General features: G+C 47.6%; 1 protein-coding gene across 1 annotated transcript in view; it reads left to right on the top strand.

Moving 5' to 3' along the window:
* Window positions 1-2,200: 2,200 nt before the first annotated feature.
* The window catches only part of dag1 (dystroglycan 1), a 61,735-nt gene continuing 42,211 nt past the window's right edge, over window positions 2,201-21,724 (top strand). The window contains exon 1 of the mRNA XM_026166564.1: window positions 2,201-2,866. The gene's annotated coding sequence lies outside the window, so the exon portion shown is untranslated. The remainder of the gene's footprint in view (window positions 2,867-21,724) is intronic.

The raw sequence follows: 21,724 nt of genomic DNA, 5'->3' as shown, positions 1-21,724 counted from the left end.
CTACCTCATCACTTTACGTCAGCTGAGGTCAGGGTTCTCCCACCTGCTCTTCAGTTTTCTGTCTTTGTTTACGCCCAAAGTGTTGGCGGAGTGTGTGATTTATTTCTGATCAGATCATTTTCCTGGAGTGGGACTTGGAGCGTTTTTAGCTCTCTTTGGTGCCTCAGAGTTTGACTTATTTGGGAAATGGAGACGAGAAATGGTTAACAAACATCAGACAGGTGGGTATTGTCTGGATCTGTCATACAATAGAAAAATAAAAGAAGCTGAATTCAAAATATGAGAGGATTTGGTCAAAGTTAAATGTCAGATATTATCTTGTTCATTATGAGCTGTTAAGACTTAACTGCGTGCACAGATATCGACAAGCCCTGCACGATGATTATTCACATCCTGGATCAATGTCATAAGCGTCTCAGCTCACCGGAGGAGGCGTTGAGTCAACAAATTGATTATTTGCTCATGATTAGAGGGTGAACGCTTCACAGATAAAGACAGAGAACAGTGTGGAAGCTCACCTGAGGCTGCGCTGCAACAGGAGGGAGCCAGCCAGAGATCGAGCAGGACTCTCAGTTAGTTTAAAACTGTCACTCATCAATCAGCACGTTTCAAAGTTTAAATCCAGTGCTGTAAATAAAACTACAGTTTATCATACATGTATTTATTTCCAGCTGCAACATTGAAATGATGAACAGCTTAATGAATTCATGAATAATTATAAGGCAACAATATGCACATGATTCTAAATAATATATACTTTTACTTTAGGCGCTTTTAGTATATTTTGGTGCAAACAGCATCTCCACATCATTTACATTTAACTTCATATATGCAAGTGTGTGTAGTTTACTTGCTAATATTGACTTATGGCCTTTTCATCCACATCACGGAGGATATTTTTACATACATGTTTTAATAATTTGTTCTTGGTTTTTCTGAGTAAGGATCGTTTCTGCAACACCAACAGAAAGCCCTTCATGTTCTTTATGTAACATCGTAATCGTTTCAGTTATTGTCATGTTGGGATTGTGGTGGACGTGTGGCGTCGCTCTTACAGACCAACACGACTGAGACTCCCGCAGAGACTCCAGCGTTCATGTCGAAGAAAAACGAGATCTCTCAACGCAAAACAACAAGAAGGGAGGCCCACAACACGCCTGTGTGTGGGAACTGATGCATAACGGTGCGTTTCAATAATTATGAGATAGGCCATCAAAAGGGCGACAGTTTGAAGGATGACTGAAAGAAAGAAGAGTGCGTGGAAGAACAGTGATGATTGTAGGCAGAAAGTGAGAAGTAGGAAAGGTGAAGATGCATTTTTTAATATTAGCCTCTGACAAACAACCTCTGTGTGATAATAATTAAAATGAACGAACTAATGAAAACTAATGTAAAATCAGCAAAATCTGCTCCGGAGACCAGCTGGAGCGAAACTGGACTGCAGTGATGAATCTGAACAAACCAAACCTCAGCGTCTGATTCGCTCCTGCTCAGATTTCAGATACTGTTTATATGTTTGCTGATGACACACAGGTGTACTTATCAGTGCCTAAATCCGCTGCAACAAAAGACTGAAGTCCACCTGAAAACCAGAATCTCCAAATCAGGACCGAAATCCTGGAATAGTTGCGCGTCTGAGTTTCGTTTAGACGGAGGAAAACTCGCTCACGTGTTGGCGTTCAGCAGGTTCAACCACAGCAACGCGCACATTCACAAAGCTGTGTCGCCTTGCTGTGTTTCAAAGGACAGACTTGAAAATCCTTTCACTGGTTTAAAAAGCACGAGCAGACCAAGTTACGTTTCAGATGCGCTCGCACATTTCCGCAGGCTCAGTTTGCGCTCCCACGCTGAGAACCAGAATCAGCTTGTAGATCTTTGCGGTGTGAAACGAACTTCCTGAACACCTCACATCAGACTGTGGCTTTATTTGTTGTACATTTCTATTTTTTCTTGTTCTGTCCTATATTTGATATGTTTCCACGTTTTTAACTTTTGGATGTTTGAATTAAGTTCACTAGAATTTGGAGTCGCAGATCTTAATCTTATTTGGATGTTGTACTTCATCCTTTGACTGATTTGTAATTTTACTGATTAATAACTGTTTGAAAAATGAAATGCAAACAAACTTTTATATTTTGTATTTTATTTTGAAATCCAGTTCCTATCTGGTGTATTTGTCTGGTAGATTTGTGTTACACACACATTTGGCTTGAAAACTAAAGAACTAATTATAAAACACAGAATAATAATAATAAGTGCTGCCCCCGCGCGCAGGCCACTGGTGGAGAGGTGGCGGCGCTGAGGGGAGGGTGGGGGCAGCTTGGAGGGTGGAGTAATTCAGAGAATGCGAGACACTGCCCTCCCTCCCTCTCTCTTCACTCCTCCTCCTCCGGGTGGAAATTCATCCTTCAGGCTGGGTAGCGGACATTTGTGAAGAGGACGTCGGGAGTGCGGGACGCGGAGACTCGGAGACCCGCGGTGGCAGCAGAAGTTCTACCGCCGGGTTTGGTGCTCTGCGGCTTCTGAGCTCCGCGCACAGCGGCGTGATTTCCGTCTTGTGCTTTTCCGGTGGCTCTCAGCTCTTCTCGGTTCCTCGGATTTTTCCAGCTGCCGTGCCTCCCTCAGCTCCGGCGGTGTTCCACTCGGAGCTTTACGGACATCCGCCTCTGCTTCGTGTGCAACTTTGGAGATCTGACACCGACACACGGCCCGGTTCGTCCGCTGCACTCCGGAGTGAACAGGAAGGAGGTAACCGGAGCTCCCCGTCGCCTCCTCCGCCACCAGCTCCGGTGTGACCGCGGCGGCAGCAGCAGAGAGGGAAGCGGGATTAATGTCGGGAGGACCCGGACCCACAGCAGCGCTCACGGTCAGTGTGTTCTCGGCTCTGTGCGTCACCGCGCGGCGGCTCGGCTTCCCGCCGGTGCTTCCGGTGTGTTTAAGTGTGAATATCGGTGCGTTCGGAGCGCGTCGGCTCCAGCACGCCCCGGAGCCCTGCTTGTCCTCGGCTCGGGCTTCAGAACCGAACAGGTGCTTTTTAATTCGGGGGTTGGGGGGTGCCTCTTTCTAAAACGCCTCTCGGTCACAGTCGGGCTTATTTTAGGCGTCATGTGTGGAACTCTGCCCCTGACGCGGACACAGCGCGGCAGTCAGGGGCAGCGTTCCTCGGACACTCGGACGGAGGCTGAGCGGCTCGCTGACCCGCCGGCTCCCCTGCACCCTTCCCGGGCTCTCTCTCTCTCTGCTGGGCTGGAAGTTGGCCGAAGTGCACCAGGCGCGTGAAAACGTGCCGGGCGGCGTGGACGCAAACCTCCACCTCATCAGCAGCTCCTCGGGACTGCGGGGTGAGCAGCGGGGGGAGAGGTGAGGAAGGTGCGCACCGCAGGGTGTTTTCGCCCGACTCTTCTTCATTCCTCTCACGTCCTCTTCGCCATGGAGACGTTTGACAGTCTGCCGCGGCGCGGGGACGTCTCCTCTGACCGGGGGACGGCGGGGGGAGGGGGAGTGAGGGGGGCTCACACACTGCTCCGGTTCAGTGATGGTGTTGCTGGACTCATCAATCAGTCTGTTAATATTCACGTCGTTATGAAATAATCCTGATTTCGGTCATTTTTAAAGCAGAAATTTCCTCCTGAAAACTGAATATTTTCGCTTTATATCTAAAAAGTGGCGCTTCCATGACGTCATTTTCTCACCGGTGAACGGTCTTCTGGTCCAAGCTGATCGGTAGCTGCAGTTTTCGTGAATTGCGTGAGGCGTGCAGAGGTTTTAACCACGGGACGTGATTGGCTGCTTCACGCCAGCGGAGCAGGAACGCGTCCGTGTGCTGCTGCTGGACCCCGAGCGGCGCGGGCTCTGCACTCGGTGCACAGCGGGTTTATTTCAGACACTCTGCTGATCCAGGCTGACCTCAGCTCTGATCTGCTCCAGTTATCTGTTAAACTTCTTCACTCTCAGCTTGCTTTCTTCATGGTTTTTTTTTTTTGGTCCAGAGTAATGTGGCCCCTCTGCTTCACAGGCCCTACATAAATTAAGGGGCTGTGCTGTTCAGTAATGGGTAATTTGGAGGGTTTTGAGCGGTCCCGTGGGTGCTATTACTCTCTGTCTGAAGCGGGAGCAGGCCTGGAGGTCCACCTGTTTTCCTATTACCACCAATGGAAGTAGATCAATACCTCCTCAGTACATCACCATGGATTCTGTTCTCTTCTATTCTGTCGAGGCTTCAGTGACGCAAATCAGCCAGAGCTGCAGCTGAGCACACTGTGTGTGTGTGTGTGTGTGTGTGTGTGTGTGTGTGTGTGTGTGTGTGTGTGTGTGTGTGTGTGTGTGTGTGTGTGTCATGTTGATGGGGCTGGTGTGTTTTGTACACATGCCGACTTTAATCCTTCACACTGAGAACAATGTTTGTTTCCGTCTGAGAGCCGGAGCTGATCAGCGTCATGGTGGCGATGAGTGTGTGTGTGTTTCTACACCGGACTGTTAATTTGTTCACTGTGTGTGTGTGTGCTGACTCTGACGTCCAGCTGTGAAAGTGTGTATGTGCCCATCGTTTGCTGCTTTCCTTCCACGTGAGGCCGTTTTGTGGACACTGTGGATGAAAGTCGTTTTATTAGGCAATGATCAGATAAATTTTTCAGAAGTCAATGTACAAAAATGAGGCATGCACTGATAGGTCGCCGTGCTAGTAAACAAAATGCATTTCCTGATGTGAGTGGGTGATGGGTTCTGCGGTGGGCCTGACTGTGGATGACGGCAGACTTTCAGCCTGTAAACGTGTCTGTTAGACGCTGACCGAGCTCACAGTCACATTTTTAAATGTCTTGTTTTGTTTAGCAGTTTAACACCTGCTCACGATCGTATTGGACAAAGAAAAGTCGGAATATTGAACGTTTCCTCTGTGAAAAGGCTTCAGTTGGATTTCTGTAGCACTGCAACACTACAGCGAGAGGGTTGTGCTGTGGGTCATGACTTCATCAGTTTAATACTTGATTTGTTTCCTCTTTCAAACATGAAGATGAAGTAGTGTGTAGAAACGTGGACATATCTGTGAAGATAGTTGCAGAAGCTGGCCGTGGTTCTCCACCTTCGAAGGGTGGAGTTCCTGTGTTTCTGGCCTGAGAACGCCTCCGTGTCTCCCCAGGAGAGCTGAGGGAGGGCGGGGTGTCTCTGATGCCCGTGAAACCCCGATGCAGTTTTTGTGGGAGTAACGTAGTTGCTTTGGTCCTGGGCTCTGGTTGTTTGGGATTTGCACCCCAGACTGTTTCTCCTGGCTCCAAGGAGCTCCACAGGCGTGTTTATCTGCATGAAGCTTATGTCAGCAGTTTTCCTTTGGGTGTGTGTGGCTGCCTGCCCGTGTTGCTCATGTAGGAGGGCAGTTGCTGGGGTTGGGTTATCAGTGATTCTGCTGCTGTCGGGTTTGGTTTAACTTCAAAAGAGGTCGTAGATGCTGGTTTCTTTCTTTTTTTCTCCATTTTTGCCAGTGACCTGCTGCTTGTTAGGTCCAGATGTGGACCTGTGGTGCTGAGTTGTTTCAAACGCAGTCAGATGTGAACATGTGAAAAAAAGGCAAACGTGTTCACCCAACTGTCCCCGAGCGAGAAAAGCTCTAAAAACCAGATCAGTGCAGCCGGCAGCTGCAGTAAATAACCTGGTCTCCTCTTCTGATGAGACGCCACGCGCACTCTGAGCCGTCATCGGTTTGTCGGAGAGCTGCAGCGGCACGGCGAGGTGAGAAACGTTTTGACGTCTCTGTCTGCGTCGGGGGAAAGATGCCTTTTCCTGCTCTCCGGCTGCTCCTCATCACATTTTCTCTGCTTGTCCTGTAGTAGGCGTCTCTGCGCTGACCCGTAAGGGCGAGCGTTTGCTCTCGCCTCTGAAATGCCCCCCAGCCTTTGTTAGAGACGCTCTTCTGGCTTGAATGACCTCTCGGAGCTGCTCGTTGCAATGATGAGCCTAATAGATGTGGTGCAGGCTTCGTGTTTGGCCTGCTGTGTGCTGGCCCACTGAAACAAAGCCTGCTGGCCCGTCTTTGAGGTTTGGAAAGGAAACCCTGGAATTCCACTTTGGGTTTTGGGCTCTAGCCCCCCTTACATGCTTACATAAGCAGTAATGTGCTGAGTAACTTCAGACCAAGGGGCAACCTCTGGAGCAGAGAAATGAAGGCAGTGTGCAAACTAATGTTCTCCTGCAGCGAGCCAGTCTCTGTGGACTCCCGTGTTAAAACGTCCGACTTTACAGGGGGAATAAACATGTTTACAGCCTGCTTCAGCCTCTCTGGATAGCTTCTCCTTCATAACAGCTCTGAGTGGGGCCATCTCTTATTTTTATTTATAAGTCGTCCACTGCAGGAGCTCCTGACTGCTTTACGACCCCCTCCTGCGTCGCAGCTGCCCGGCATGGCGGTGCACGGGGCGTTTATGCAAAGATAAACCTTGCAGGCTCATTTTTTTGTCTTTGTTTCTGTAAATCTGACAGCAGCAATGGTTCAGCCAAACAGTCAGTCACACTCCCCTTCCTCCTCTTCCCGCCTCTCTCGCAGCATTTCTTCTGTCTGAGCGAGTCCCCATCTCTGAAATCAATATCATCCAAAATAGGATCGAGTTCTCGTGTTATGAAAAGCCTTGTGCATTTACAGGATGATGAGTCTAATCTTTGGCTCCCTGCTTTTCAAACTTTTGGGTTACGAGAAGGAAAGGGAAGATTGGGTTATTTTTTTCTATTTTTGAAGCTTTGGGTTGAAGGTAAAGAAAACGTGCTGTGGAATAAGCCCGCTTTATCACGCCGGGAGATGAGCTTGAGATCCTTTAGGCGCTTTCCCTCCTCTCCTCCTGAGCTCTCGTGGGCTAAAATAGGGGGATGAGGCATCCCGAGTGTTACTGTGCCCACAGCTGACTACCCTTCTGTCGCTGTGAGTCATGCTCTCGCCACGACTCGAACACCACTTGTCGATGCGCGTTTGTCAGAACTCGAAAATAAAATGGTCATGAGATGTTTAAAGAGCCTCGCGGGCTTTAGGAGGCGTGGGACGGCGAGGGCTATTCTTAGCCTGAGATAACAACGGGGCTTTGGTTGGCGAGCAGATTGAGGGGTGCGAAGCGGGCGAGTGCTGCCGAAGCTGGTTTCAGACACCGGCCTGCAACCCAACAGGCCTGCTGCTTTGTCTCTAGCTGCTTCCTTTATCATTAACAGTCGCAGCTTTCATCCGGCGTAAGCGCTTCATCGGGCTTACAGCGTTCAATGCAGATCCCGTCAGTCTGTCAGGGCTCACGGGGAGTTTCCTCCGTCTTCAGCTGCTGTTCTTCCCACGGACGGAAGATCATTGTGGTTAATTTCAGTCGCAGAGTGAGAAATCGGTGCTGTGTCAGTGACTGTAAAAGTTCACAGCCATTAGAGTTGACTTAACACTTTTGGATATTTCCGAACGCTCGCTTGGAGTCACACCACACCACCAGAACACCCAAATCAACACCTGTCAGCTTTAAATAATCAGCACTGGAGTTGCTGGAGTTCAGAGGCTGGAAGTCATTTCAGGCCCAGCGCATTTTATTTCCTGCTTGCAGGATTAATTGATCCTGATGCCACTAATATCATCAGAGAGGAGCTGCAGTGGGGCGATGGTGGCAGGGGAACTCGTTTGTCCTTCCACGGCGAGCTCATCTGTGCGGATGCTCGCTGACTAATGTCACACATGCTTGAAGTGAGGGCCGTGTTGACCCGGCAACAGGAAGAATCCTCCACCGTCCTAAATAAGGAGGGGGAGGAGCTGCCCAAAGCTTGTGCTCATAGATCAGCGTAGGACTGCCTTCGCACTCTGCTCTCGCTTCGCCATGGCGCATTGCTACAGCAGAGATGCTGTAGATGCTTAAAGTCCTTCACTTGGGGCGGCCACTCCTCCTCCCACGCTACAACCACCACCTCGGCTTTGGAGGTGTTACCTCACATCGTAGTCAGGTCACACTTGGCTGGAAACCATACTGGTGAATTTTAAGTTCGATTACAGCAGAAATTCACAGTGACGATCTTGTTTCTGTTACTGTAGTCGCTTCACTTAAGCCCTGCATCCCCCTCCACGATCCTGCCACAGCTCACATTCATTTCCTGCTTTTCTTATTTGCTTTTGGTCGATTTGCAGTTTAAGTTCAAAGACATTTACAGAAAACAGCTGAGATCTAAATGCAGAGCAAAGCGTGGAATCGATGAGCCTTATCTTTCAGACCTTTACTTGTAAATGAGTGGCAGCGGCGCCGTCCACAGGTGAGTAAAATGTCCCCTGAAGCCTGTTTGTCACGTGCACGTGCGGCTCTGCGGATGCACGGTGGCAGCTTCTTGCAAATCTGACATCGGCTGCTGCAGAGGGAGACGGAAAGCAGAGCCGGTCATAATGAGCGATGCTCGGCGCGGCGCTCGGGCCTGTAGTTGCTGATATGGATCCATTTTAGAGCTCAGCAGGGGGCGGACGTCGATCTTGTAGTGCCGCCTCGGCGCTCGTACCTGTGGAGCGCTGCTGTGGCTCATATTTGTTTGGATCAGTTGCCGACGTGCCTCATGAACATCAGAGGTCAGAATCAGCTCCTTGTTACTTCCTTCTGTTTGCCCGGTTGCCGTGGCAGCAGCAGATATCCCAGTCCCCCCCCCTCCCTGTGTGTGCTCACATGTCACACTTCTGATTTGGGAGGAGAGAAAACAGGGTGGCAGTTCAGTAATTAGTTCTGGAGCATTAACTGCTTATCAGTGGGCGCTTTTATTAGCCCCCCTGTTTTGGCTGGTTAGCCTTCTGGACATGGAGCCAAATGGCGCTCCAAGTTGTCCGGTCAACCATGGAGGAATTCCTCCGCCGTGCCAGAACCCTCGGTGCCGGGAGAGGACCTAATTGTGATTCGAAATCGGTGTCGACACAGCGGCCACACGCTGCTGCGTGATTTTCACCGCCGAGATGGAGTCTGATTAACTGAAATGCTTCCAGCAGCGAGCAGATAGAGCGATAGGACCGGAGCCTGGGTGGTGCCGTTTGATTTGCTGGGCCAAGCATTTTGTAACCATCAGGTCGACCCGTCTGGGGTTGGGGCTGCTTTTTGTTTCACAGAGCAGAAGATGTTAGATGTGAAATAAAGTCTGAAACACGATAGATTTGCTGTTTTTCTGGGTCCAAACTGATGAAAAGTCTTAAAGGCTGGGAGGATAATCGTACACAAGCCCTCGGTGGCTTGGATGTCAACAGGAAACACCAACTTAAATACCGGACAGTTTCACAGCGTGTTCATGTTGAGCAGATTTTAAATCCATAAAGAAAGAAGAGTGTGGGAGATGCGGACCTTTAGCCCACACAGGCCGAAGGTTAATGCTTCAATATTAACTGGACAGATGCTCATGGACTCAGAATTCATATGATATTGAATATTTGTGGGTCATCTCCTGTTTTCCCTCAGTGGTGACCCATCTGGAGTGTCCAATCCTTTCATAGGATGGATGGAATAATTTTATTTCCAACACAAGTGAAAAAACCCGAGAAAAGAAAAACTTAAAAACATCGAGTTTTCATGAAATACACAATGTTTAGCAGAAGTTTACACTTTTTCTGTTCCCACCCCCTTATTTTATATTCCAGTATTTACACATCAATATTCAGAATATGACATTATACAGTCCACACATGTTTACTATATACAGGCTACACTCATATATGCTACACTCATAAACTCAGCACCCTGTGGTTAACACCCACTATGTGTAATGTTTGAGATGTAATCTGTGAAAGTCTCCTACTGTCGGGATTACAGTTCGGCTCGTCCAAACAGAAGCTTCCAGACGTTAAACCAGCACCAACCTGCGCTGCAGGTGTTCGGTCTGGTTTTAGCCTCATGCTAAATCGGCACGTGTTCAGAAACTAGAAGACCAGAAACGCTTTCATGGGAAACGTGAGAAGTTTAGCGTAGTTTGTGGTCTGTGTCCACTCGCCCTGATCGCAGGGGATCAGTTTAAGCTTCTCATTCAGGCTGGAAAACATCAGTGAAAACAGGGGATTGTAACCCAACCCAGTCATGGGCGGGACGCCACCTGGTGGATGTTTCCCCAGCACCGCTGTCCAACGATGAAAGTTCAGTTTAATAAAACCTGATTGTAAAAGCGTTTCTTCGTTTCTGCTCCTTCTTCTCTGCCGGTGATCTTCAGATTTTCTGTTTCTTGGAGCGGCATCGGTCAGGTTTCCATTCTCAGGCTGCTGTTTCATGACGTGCAATAGATCTTAGTGAGGTGCTGGAAACAGGCTCGCATGTGTGGACATGTTGCTTCAGGAATTCAGCTTCAGCCATGGAGAACTGCCCGTTAGCTGGGGGAGCATAAAAGTGCCAAACAGACACAAATGTTTGCATGAACTCAGTTTTACTTTGTTGACGATGTCTGTGATAGCAACGTGCTGAAATAAAAAAAGATAAGCGCTTGTTTGCTTATCTCGTGTGTGGTGTTAAAAAAGAGACTGTTATCAGGCATGTGCTGCTGCTGCTGCTTTGGAGACGATTTGCATGCTTTATTATTAAAAATTAATGAGTGTGGTGCAAGTGTGAAAGAGGAACCAAAGAAATGACACATGAAGAGGAAAAGCAGCATTTTTCACATTTGTCTCCGGCGGTGGAAACACATTTCCTCTGATGGATTTATGCTTCTTCTGCTGCTCATTTTTTTTCTGCTGCACTCCCTCTCAGAGCATTTTTTTTTTGTATTAATATGAAAGCTGCACAAAATTAATATTTTGGACACAAAAGGAGATGGCCTGCTTTTATCAGCAGAGAGGGGAAACAAACGTCCAGTCATTGGACGGTCGCACAATTTCTCTTTTTCTTTGGGGGGGGTTGATTTTAAAAACAACGTCACAGCGTCACGCCGAGCTCTGACTGTGACGTGTTGCTCTACACCGATCAGGGATTCATTGATCAAACAACCAGGAGAGTCATCCATAATGGAAACGATCATTGGCTCCATCCCCGAATAAAGATTTAGAAATGAGCTCCACCTCTGCGAGTTACAGCAGTAAGATGCTGATTACACACTGATGCATGATTAATGATGAGCTAATGACACAACGCGACTCTCAGCGCGACTATTTTCCTTCATTGAGGTCGCTGACTTCAATTAAATTTGTCTGATTACACCTCAAATTTTGGCTTTAGTTTAAAAGGTGTGTGTGTGTGTGTGTGTGTGTGTGTGTGTGTGTGTGTGTGTGTGTGTGTGTGTGTGTTGTTGACTCAGGCAGACAGCTCGGCCCTTCCACCTGGCCCGGAGCTTTTAAAGCATCAGCGACAGACAAATACAGCCGGCCGAGGAAATGAGACGTGAGAGAAGCTGACATGTTAAATCTAACAGTCAAACACCACCCGGCCAGCTTCACACCTGCCCCTCTTTGTGTGTGTGTGTGTGTGTGTGTTGTGCAGTTGGTTTCTGAGTAGGTGACTTTACTGGCGTGAATTCAAATGTGTACACACTTGCATACATGCATGCACACACACAGGAGTAAAGACTCCAGACTGCAGAGATGCATTCTTGCAGGAGGAGAAGAAAGACGCAGCGTTTAAACGTCCGTTTGCGTGTTCGGCGATCAGTTCTTCAGTTCCAGTGACGTTTGGATGAACGTGTCAGTTAATTGGCTACAAACTCTCAGCAGAGAAAACTGAAAAAACATTTTTTCGCTGTTCATGAGATCTGTTGCTGGTTGTGTTCTTAATAATCACTTCAGCATTATTGCTATTAGTGCGTTAGTGCTGCAGTTAATGGTTATTATGCTTAAGACTCAATTATTTCTCTCAGATAATCAGATTAAGCTCCCGGAGCCTGAGATCCTGATGATGGCTTCTTCTCTCTGATCAACAATCACAGCAAAGTCAGATTTATTCTTGGCAACAATACCGGAGTTAAAAACACTCAGAGAGAACAAAAGCTCTCACAGCTCGGCTGCGCAAACAACAGCAGTGCAGGCTGCAGTCATTAGTGCGCATTAAACATCTTTAATATTCACAAATGAGGCTGATGTGAGGAAACCTGATGGCAGTTACCAGCATCAGCCACCAGCTTTTCTACTGATGGGTATCAAACACTGAGAAAAGATTATAACTAAAAGATAGGACGGTAAACTCACGCGGGCTGACTGCTCAGCCCGTCACAGGCATGATGGGTAATTCCTACTGTTTCCACAGATTGTATTAAACATCTGGACTGTGGTGTCAGTCTGCACCCCAACAGGTGTGTCCACGCTGCTGTCGGCTCTCTGCGCCCCTAAAAGCTTTAAAATATGCATCTGAACAATGAGAGGTACACGACGGTGCCACAGCCGGCCTGATGCCCTGCGATGTTAAAGTGTCATTTCTCTTAGCTGGTACAAGAACTGGTCAGCTGTGACGAGCTGTGGGTGGACACCAAAAGCAGAAGGTCGAAGTTAGAAGCATGAGCTTCCTCTGCAGGACGTCTGGGCTCGGCCTCTGAGGTGAGGAGGCTCCTCCTCCACATCAAACAGATCCAGCTGTGGTGGGTCAGCAGGACCTCCCAGGTGGGTCGTTTCGGGGATGTCTGACTGGGACCCTGAGGGCAGACTCAGGACCTGTGGATGGATTAACCAGGAAGGCGAACCCTCATCGCTCTTTAAGAATAGAAATGTTGCACATCGGCGTCCATCGCAGTTCCACCGTCACATGTGCGTGACACGGCGGCAGCCTGTGATGAATGACCAGGTGTTGGTCTGAAACCAGTGAATCAATGGCTTCAAAGTTTATCAGTAATATTTTTTGGCTAAATTGTCTTAACTTTATCAGGTTCGTCGATTTCTTTACAATCTGCTTTTGCGCGTCTCCGTCAGTGAACGCCGCCACCGCTGCAATAAAGCCTGATATTTCCTGGATAATCCACTTGTGTGATAAACATAAATTTGGCGACGACTGCAGAGACATTGAGTTTCAGATACATCCAGAAGCTTCCAGCTCTCTGTTAAAGGAGCTCGCATTTCTGCAGCAGGAAGTAAACATGAAATGTGTCACGGCGGATGAATGCTCATCTCCGAGCCTATTTGCAGATTTGTGTAACGGATCAGGATGTCATGACTCACCCATTCATCCAGTTATTCGCCCTCCTTTTCATCCACCCACCCTCCCATCTATCCACACACTCATCCACCCATCAAGCCGTTTATTCTCTCCACCCATTCATCCGTCAATCTGTCTTTTATGACAGGCAGTCATTCAGGGGACGAGCGCTGCCGTCTGCCAGCTCGCTCTGATGATTCACGTCCTGGAGACGCCACGGTGGCGGTGCATGCGCTCGGCGTGTTTGTTGGCGGGCGGCGGGGATGGAGGAGGAATTTGGGAATGACAGTGGATGTAGTAATGGGATGAGCTGATTTATTAGGACTGCAGAAAGGCACGGCAGAGGGTGAGACAGGGAGAGAAATGGGGTTAATAGAAAGCCGTGGCGTGAGAGCGGCAGAGAAAATGAGCACAGAGGTGGAGGATGGGTGGAGGTGGTGACAGCAGGAGGATGGGTGAGTCGAGGAAAATTACACGAGGGAGCAGATTATTGCCTTTGAGCATCCTTCCAGCGCTGCGGACCTCAGGAGGACGGTATTGTTGACGTCGCTGCCGCTTCAGAGCGTTGCACTCTGATTGGCCGATAGCCTTCAAGGGCAAACAGACTGCAGGTGGAGCTCACACCCAAACTCCCCGCTGTTCGCGATGTGGCGGTGGAGTCTTATCGACGCCACAAAATCTCGCCGCCTGCCGACTTTCAGAGAGAGTTTAAAGCAGTTTATCAGATCTAAGAATCATCTGAAGACTTTTATTGGAGGCTGAAACCTTTGCTGGAGTTCAAACTCAAATACCCTAACCCCTAGCACAAAGGTAAATGGTAAATGGTAAATGGCCTGTATTTATATAGCGCTTTACTAGTCCCTAAGGACCCCAAAGCGCTTTACATATCCAGTCATCCACCCATTCACACACACATTCACACACTGGTGATGGCAGCTACATTGTAGCCACAGCCACCCTGGGGCGCACTGACAGAGGCGAGGCTGCCGGACACTGGCGCCACCGGGCCCTCTGACCACCACCAGTAGGCAACAGGTGAAGTGTCTTGCCCAAGGACACAACGACCGAGACTGTCCGAGCCGGGGCTCGAACCGGCAACCTTCCGATTACAAGGCGAACTCCTAACTCTTGAGCCACGATCGCCCCAAGGTGAGCTTCAGGACGATGATCTCTGCTGACGACAGGAAATGAGGGCGGTCCAGCTGCTTGTAGATGGTTATGGTCTCTCTTTGTCTGTAAGGTTGGGTTTATGAAACCTGTTCTCCATCATGTGATGTGATTTTGGTGTTAAATGGTGCCTTTACTGTCAATCTGCATCTTCTCAACTTGTTTTTAATTGCCTGGAGTCACGACCTTTGTTCAGGATGAGATGTTTCTCGTCGTCCTTTTGGTTTCCTCCAGTTCAGAGAATCGCAGACTGAGCCAGTCGTATTTGGGAAGGAGTGTCCCACTCTAGGTGATAACATGTGTAGCCCTTTAAGTATGTGAAGTTATCGTGGCACTTATTAATCATTCAGAGTCTAAATACTCTGTTTGCTCAGAACACAGATGTCTCGACATTTATTGGTCCATTGTTTACGCTTTACTGCTCACGTTAACGATGTCGTATATAAAAGGATTGCTCTGAATTTTAAGAGTTATCTGTACTTATGAATTCAAATTTCACCTGTTTCCTTCTACACACCTACAAGAAGAAAGTTGACTGAAAGAGGTGGAGCTAAAACGCCTGCACTGACACTCAGTATAAACCAAAGAAGGATTATTTTGAATGGTGACTCATGCAAAGCTGCTCTAGGAGAGTCCAAGAATAAAAACGCGAAGCAGGAAATGAGCAGAACCGGTCCCATCCGGCTTCTGACACGTTTCTGCGTCAGGTTCAGACTCAATGTTTTTGTATCCTGGCGTCACCAGTGGTGGATACTCACAACCCAAAACAGTCCCTCTCATACCATCCCAGGAATATTATCCTGGGATGGTATTCCTATACTGAGGTAAACGACAGCTGTTGCTGGGGGGATGGAGCCGGTAACGATAAAACTGGTGAGGAGAAACATGAGTGTGAGAGTCTGTTTAGACCTCAGGATAACGGTGATATTTAGCGTCACGTAAAGCAGCGAGTGTTGTACATCCAACAATCGGCTGTCTGTGTGGAGGGATTGCCGGCAGCAGACGTACTGCTGCATGCAGAGATAGCTGCTCGCTCCTGCCCTAATGACTCCCCCTCTCTCTCTCTGCCGGCTGAAGTGGGTCTCTTGAAGTGCAGTCCTGTACATCCCGATAGCACAGAGCAAACAATGGATGTATTGGCCGTGCTAGTGAGGGTGTTAGCATCTCAGAATAACAACGAGTCGAGAGAGGACGCTCCGGTTGAATTACTGCACTTCAGAGAAAATCCTCGCCGTCTCTTCCTGCTCTATGAACAAACACGGCGCAGCCGAGCAGCCCGTCTTTGTCTTTACTTTTAAATTAAAGAGGGCAAAACAGATGCTGATTAGTTTTCTTTCCACTTGGTAAAATTAGATCTGCTCCAAGTGCCAGAACTTTATTCATGCATACATATCTGCTAAGTATGGCAAGCAAAAAGCAGGGGTTCATACAAACAAGCAGAACGTTTAAAAGTCTGTGTGGTTTCTTTGAGGGGGGGTTGCATGCTTCACTGTGCAGCCGTGAGGGGTGTGGAGCTCATCCTGAATGTTCAAACAGAATTCATATCATTCCAGCCGAGCTGTGCTGATTACAGGCCCGGCTCTGCAGAGGCTCAACACCTGGTTTGAGGTGAACTTAAATAGGAGCTCTGCCGTAAATCCACCTGATGTCTCAGGACTTAAACGCAGAGCAGATGACGGCAGAGCGCCTTCAAGTTTACTTTTTCCTGAGATCTTAAAGCACTTTGAAGGTTCCAGAAATGTCTCAGGTGATTGCTGGTGTGTTTTTTGGAGGTTTTACTGTTATTTTTGTGCCTTCGCTGGTAATCATATATATTTAGCCATTATCTAAATGTTCATTTTCTGGATTTTGCATAAAACAAAGTCAAATGGTTGGCGTAAAATCCTCGAGACGTGCCTTGTGTGTGCAGAGGACTTAAAGAAAGCCGAGCTGCAAAGACTCCATATCTCAGATCCTCCAAACTGTCACACTATAAGTAACTGAACCCAAATTACACTCCAATAACTTTGCAGACGGCACAAATTGCCGACTTTGAATGAAGCCAGCGTGAACGTCGTTGTTTTATGAAGCACTCTGCAGTTTTATGACTTGTTTTCTTCAAGCTGCAGGCAGCCGTCACCTACAGTTAAGAAACTCTTTGTGAAATTAGGTTTTTCCTTTTATTAAAAAGAGACGCATACAGCTCAGTTGGATTGGATTTAAAAAGGCTTCATTTTGTTGCTCACGTGGCAATCTGCAAACACAAACACCTGTAGTAAATACACGAGGGGAGGGGGGGATCAAACAAAATGAAGGCACAGATTTCAAACCCACCGACCGCACATTTTAAAATTACTCATTTCCACCTCCATGTTTTCTTCTTGGACTCTTCTAGAGCAACTTTGCATGATTCATAGTTCAACATAATCCTTCTTTATCCCGTCCTGGTCATTCAGCCAATCAGTTCATCCTCTGTCTGACCTTGTAAACATGCAAATATCCATCCTTGATGACATCATGCAGAGCCAATCGTAGAAAAAAAACTGCTAATCTGTCTGAAGGTGACGTGATTATTAGAAACTCTGGCTGTGTTTGAGCAGCAGGTATTTGACACGACCTCGTGTGTCTGAAATGTGAGAGTAGACCTCTGCATTTAGTCTGCCAGCAAACATGCCGAGCATCATTCACATCCTGAATTCTGCTCTGTAAAAACAAACTTTCTCTTATCATTCAAAGCTTAAAAAGAAAGAGCACCGCCCAAAAAATTAAGTCAAATGACTGCAAATTGCAGCTGGCTCCAGCTCGTATGTCTTTGAACTGAGGAAGTCATCGTTCGAGAGCCCAGCTGCTCGGCCGTCGCCGCTATGTTTGAGCTTGAACTCGAGCAAAGGTTCCAACCTGCGGTAAAGAATAGGTGAGCTTGAGCTCGGGGTCTTTAAATGGGAAATAAGAGATTCTTCCTGATTCGAAAGACAGACGAGGATTCATAGTGTTAGTCGAACCTTTGGTCTCAAAGTCTGTCCTCGTGCACCTGGAGCATTTAAAGTCCTGTTGTGCCTCTGCAATGGGCGTGTGATCCTTCAACTCGGTCATTACTTTTGGGCAGAAATGACAGATCTGGTGAGTCGGGCGGCCGGTGAGCTACGATTGTTTTAATGTGGCCAAAAAAACTAACGACATGGATTGTGGCACACATCTCGGTTCAGTCATTTCCTGCTGTTCTCCCTCAAGAAGCTCAGGACGTCACAGTAGATTAACCCAGTGTGTGACGGGAAACTCGCCCGGTAATGAATGTGAAAGCACTGATGTTGATAGACCTGCTCCCACGTTCTTCCTTTGGTACGCAGGAGATGCAGTGATTTAATTTCAAGACTCTGCGGCTCTTTGGAGTTTCTTGTTTTGACTCTTTCTTCGTGTTATTGTTACTGTTATTCCATCTTCTCCACGTCAGTCGGTCAGGCCTTCAGCTGCTGCCATTACAAACTCTGCCTTCTCCTTTTTTCTGCGGAGCATCTAAATCTCCTGATGTTCAGGCTCGAGCCTTCAACCTTTCAGTCAGTGCCAGGCGCTGCCTTCTCCGCGTCCTTCCCTTTAGTGTTATCAGTTTCTCCTGTTTGTGGGCACTTATTACTTTTTCTTTTTTTGATAACACAAGTGCAACGTCACCTTCACAGAACCTTCTGCGGCACAGTGCTCTTAAATCAAAGCACGCCGAAAGTCTGCAGAGAAGATCACATTTTAATTGACTGATTAGCATCAAAGAGGCTTTTTTTCCACTTCACACAGAAGCTGCACAAAGGCCGAAGTTGTTGATGTGATCCAAAGACCAAAGTAGAGACAGGAGAGCAGAATAACCAAATTACCAACCTTGAATTGTCTCTTTTTAGTTTTTACCTGCACGTCCGAGTTTTGAGTCTTGAGCCTTTGTGTTGCAAGTCTCTGACCGTCTTTCTTTTCGGGCGTTTTCAGAGATGAGCTGTGCTCTCACACCTCCTCTAACCTGTTAGCGGCGTGCAGTCACGGCTGTATCAGCACCGATGGCGTGTTCTCGTCGGTAAAAAATAAGCCACGCTGTCGGCGACTCCGTGTTCTCTCACATGTTTTCATTTGCAACAGTTTAGAGGGATTTCAGGTTTGATTCCTCGTGACATTTACCTAAGTCCGTCTGCGGCGGAGCGTCCGTAACATCCGCCACTGAGAGGAAAAACAAAAATGGAGTGATAAATATCAGCTGGCCGTCTCGCTCCATTGGGCTGAGATACATTTAGTAGACGGGGGGCATCTTTAACCTGGCAAAAAAATAAAAATCCACACCGTGGTGCCTTTAAAACCCTGCCAGCCAGTTGGAGGTCACATTGCTCGGACTGTAAGGCTATCAGCCGTGGCCCGCTATTATCATAGAGATAAAGAATGGGGCCTCGAAGCCGAGACGTCTGCAGTGACCGTGGAGGGAGCGAGGGGAAGGGAGGTAGACGAAGATACGGTCTGGCTGCAGTGAATTATGTCCTTTGGGAAAAAAAATAAAAAATTACCGGCTGGCAGAAATGTGAGTTAGCGGGCGAGCGAGCGGCGCTCTGGCCGTATCGCTGAGAGTACAACGAGCTGCACTCGCGAGTGACTCAGTAACACGCTGGCAGGCTGGTGGAGTGAGTTACTGCTTCCAGCAGATTGAACAAATTAATAAATGTTATTGATCACCGACCTGCTGCCTTTGATTGACAGAAAAGTCGATTTTTGATTGATTTCTTGTTGTTTTTGGACTGAAACATTAAAACCACCTCCTTCATGTTGTCTAGAAACCGAACGAGCTCTAACCCGCTGGGCCGCAGAGGCAGGAGGGTTGGGTGGTTGGACAAATGTGCTTGCTATCTTTGTTTCCCAATAAATATTGTGAATAAGTGGATGAACTCCAGCTCCACCATCTTGGACTGCTGCTGGGAGCGCTGGTGACTTCTCCTAGCAGAAACAAGTCTCCACCTGTTAGAGGTTCTGGTTCGATTTGGCAGAACCGGGACTAATGTTGTCCACTGCAGTCCAAGACGGTGGAGCTGGAGTTTGTCCTGCAGTTGGACTTGAAACAGCTGAATGGCACTGAGGAGAGCACCGAACGGTGACCTGAACATAGGGAAGCATGATGGGAAGGATTGGTGCTAGCTGGCTTGCAGCTTTAAAAATAAGAAAAAGAGGATTTTACATTCAAGTCAAATCAAATAGTTCTTGTAATAATTTTAGCTCTTCATTCCCACGAGCTTTGGTGGAGGCTCTGTTGGGTAAGCCATCTGCATGTTGGCTCTTCTCCATCACTCTGATCATTAACAGCTTATGTTTTGTTTGCACATCAAGGGGCCTACAGGTGGACGGTGACACAGGTGGTCTGCTAGCTTCGCCTGAACTGGACCTCTGGTCTGTGTTTGTGCTGTTGGAGCATTTTTGATGACATCATCTGACCAATAATATGGCTGCTGTGAGATCACTGTACTAACAGGATCTGAGCTCCAGTTTTGGTGAATAAAATTCATATTTTTGGATGTTACTGAGCAGGTATCTGTAACATGGTCCTGGTATTTATGTGTATCCCACAAAGGTACTGCAATGCAACAAGAGAACCGATGCTTTGTCCTTCACCTGTCAGTGGCTGTTGGCAAAGAACTCTGTCCAAGTGACCTTAACTCTGGCGTCAACTGTGTCTGCAAACAGGAGCTGCTAGCAGAAACTGTTATTGTTGCCAATTTAACATAATGTAACCACGCACAGACAAAGAAAAGGGGAGGAGTTAAGCTGCAGAAACATCATTCTGCCTCTGTGCATGCCCTAAGTCATTATGGGAAGTGCAGAAGAGTAATAATAGGCGTGTCAAAGATCTGTTGATATAAAGTGACACGCTCTGCTCGCTGGTCAAACGCAGATGTTTTCCCTGCGTTTGCAGGTCTGTGTGGTAATAAAAGCAGATTTTTAAATTGTCTCTCGGTGCAAAAACGTGCAGCTCGTTCTGTAAGTAACAATGCACGGCACGCTTGGCTAATAATACTTGTGTAAATAAAGAGAGAGGAGGGGAACAGCCCGGGGGTTTACATGAGTGTGTATGCAGCAGGCTGGCTGTCTGCGCTGCTGCCTGTGTATTTATAACTCGGCAGTGGAAGCCAGATAGGACAGGCACGGAGATGAGAATTGATGACCTGCATCAGCTGGGGATGGGAGGAGATTCCTATCACTGCAAACTCATCGCACACTGATGCAGGTAACCACACAAACATGCTGTGTGAGCGGAAACCGACGGCGTACACACAGGAAACGCGATGGCTGCTGCAGTAAGAAGGTCACTGCGGTGTGTGTGGAAACGAGAGCTGTATCGTCAGACGTGTACCTGCTCACAGCTGACCCAGATTAGGCCCGTTTTATGTTTGTGGAGGAGGAAGGAGACGTGTTTGCAGTGCGGAGCTAAATGGAGCCTGTCAGAGGCGTGAAGCACCCGAGGGCTCGTCAGTTTGGGAGTCCACCGTGTACCTGACCCGTTTTAACTAACCCAGAAAGAAAGTAGAGCCTCGTACATCAAAGTATGTTTACAGGTAAATATGTTAATACCTCCTTTAGCTGGTCACCAGGTTTGACTAGCTGACAGCCACTGAACTTTCAAAATAAGAGCAAGAAGATCTTATTAATAATATTAATAATGATCACAAATTAATTTCTTTGACTTTCTCAAAGTAAACTTCAGTGCAATCACACGTTTTTTAATCATTTTGTTTGTTGCCTCGTTTCTCTGCAGATCCTGACCCTCAGCCGGAGGTTTCTTCCTGTTAAAAGGGAGTTTTTCCTTCCCACTGTCACCAAAGTGCTTGCTCATAGGGGGTCATATGATGGGTTTTTCTCTGTATGTATTATCGTAGCGTCTACCTTACAATATAAAGTGGTGGTGTTGTGATTTGAATTGAAAATAGATGTTAGATGACGTCAGCTGTTTAACGTCTGATCCGTAGAAACCAAAGAAAACGAGGTTGTTGTTGCTGACCTGCAGAGCTGTCGTCCCTCTGCAGTAAAAGCCTCGCCTCCGGGAGGCGTAGTGCGTCCAGTGAGTGCTTTTGTTTAGTCTGCGTGCAGAAGGAAAGTTTGTTTGTTATTACTTTAATGGTGCAATCTGTATGATTCCTCTGAAAAACAGATCGTTTGGCAAATTAGAGCAAATTAAGACCTGCTGGGTCGTGTGCTGTTTGCCTCTGTTTTCTTGTAGAAGAGCAGCCTGAGACGTTTACAGTCAGCCCTGGATGAATGACTCCCTCTAAAGGTTGCACTAAATTCATAATTCACAGCTCTTCTTAAATCAGTTTTCCTCAGACTTTTGGACGCATTAATCCGACGACTGTACGACAAATAACAGCTCTTTCTGGGAGTGCGAGTCGCACCGTTTCATCTGTGAGCGCGCGTTCCAGAACCTTCTCCTGTAACGTGATTCATCTCAGAAAAGTAAAGTGACGCGATTATTCATCCGACTAAAATAGCTGAGTGGATTGTTTTTCTGAATG

This window comes from Astatotilapia calliptera, chromosome 5, assembly GCF_900246225.1.
Source record: "Astatotilapia calliptera chromosome 5, fAstCal1.2, whole genome shotgun sequence".
Taxonomy (NCBI): Eukaryota; Metazoa; Chordata; class Actinopteri; order Cichliformes; family Cichlidae; genus Astatotilapia; species Astatotilapia calliptera.
The sequence above is the reverse complement of the archived record's forward strand: the minus strand, read 5'-3'. Positions and strand labels throughout refer to the sequence as shown.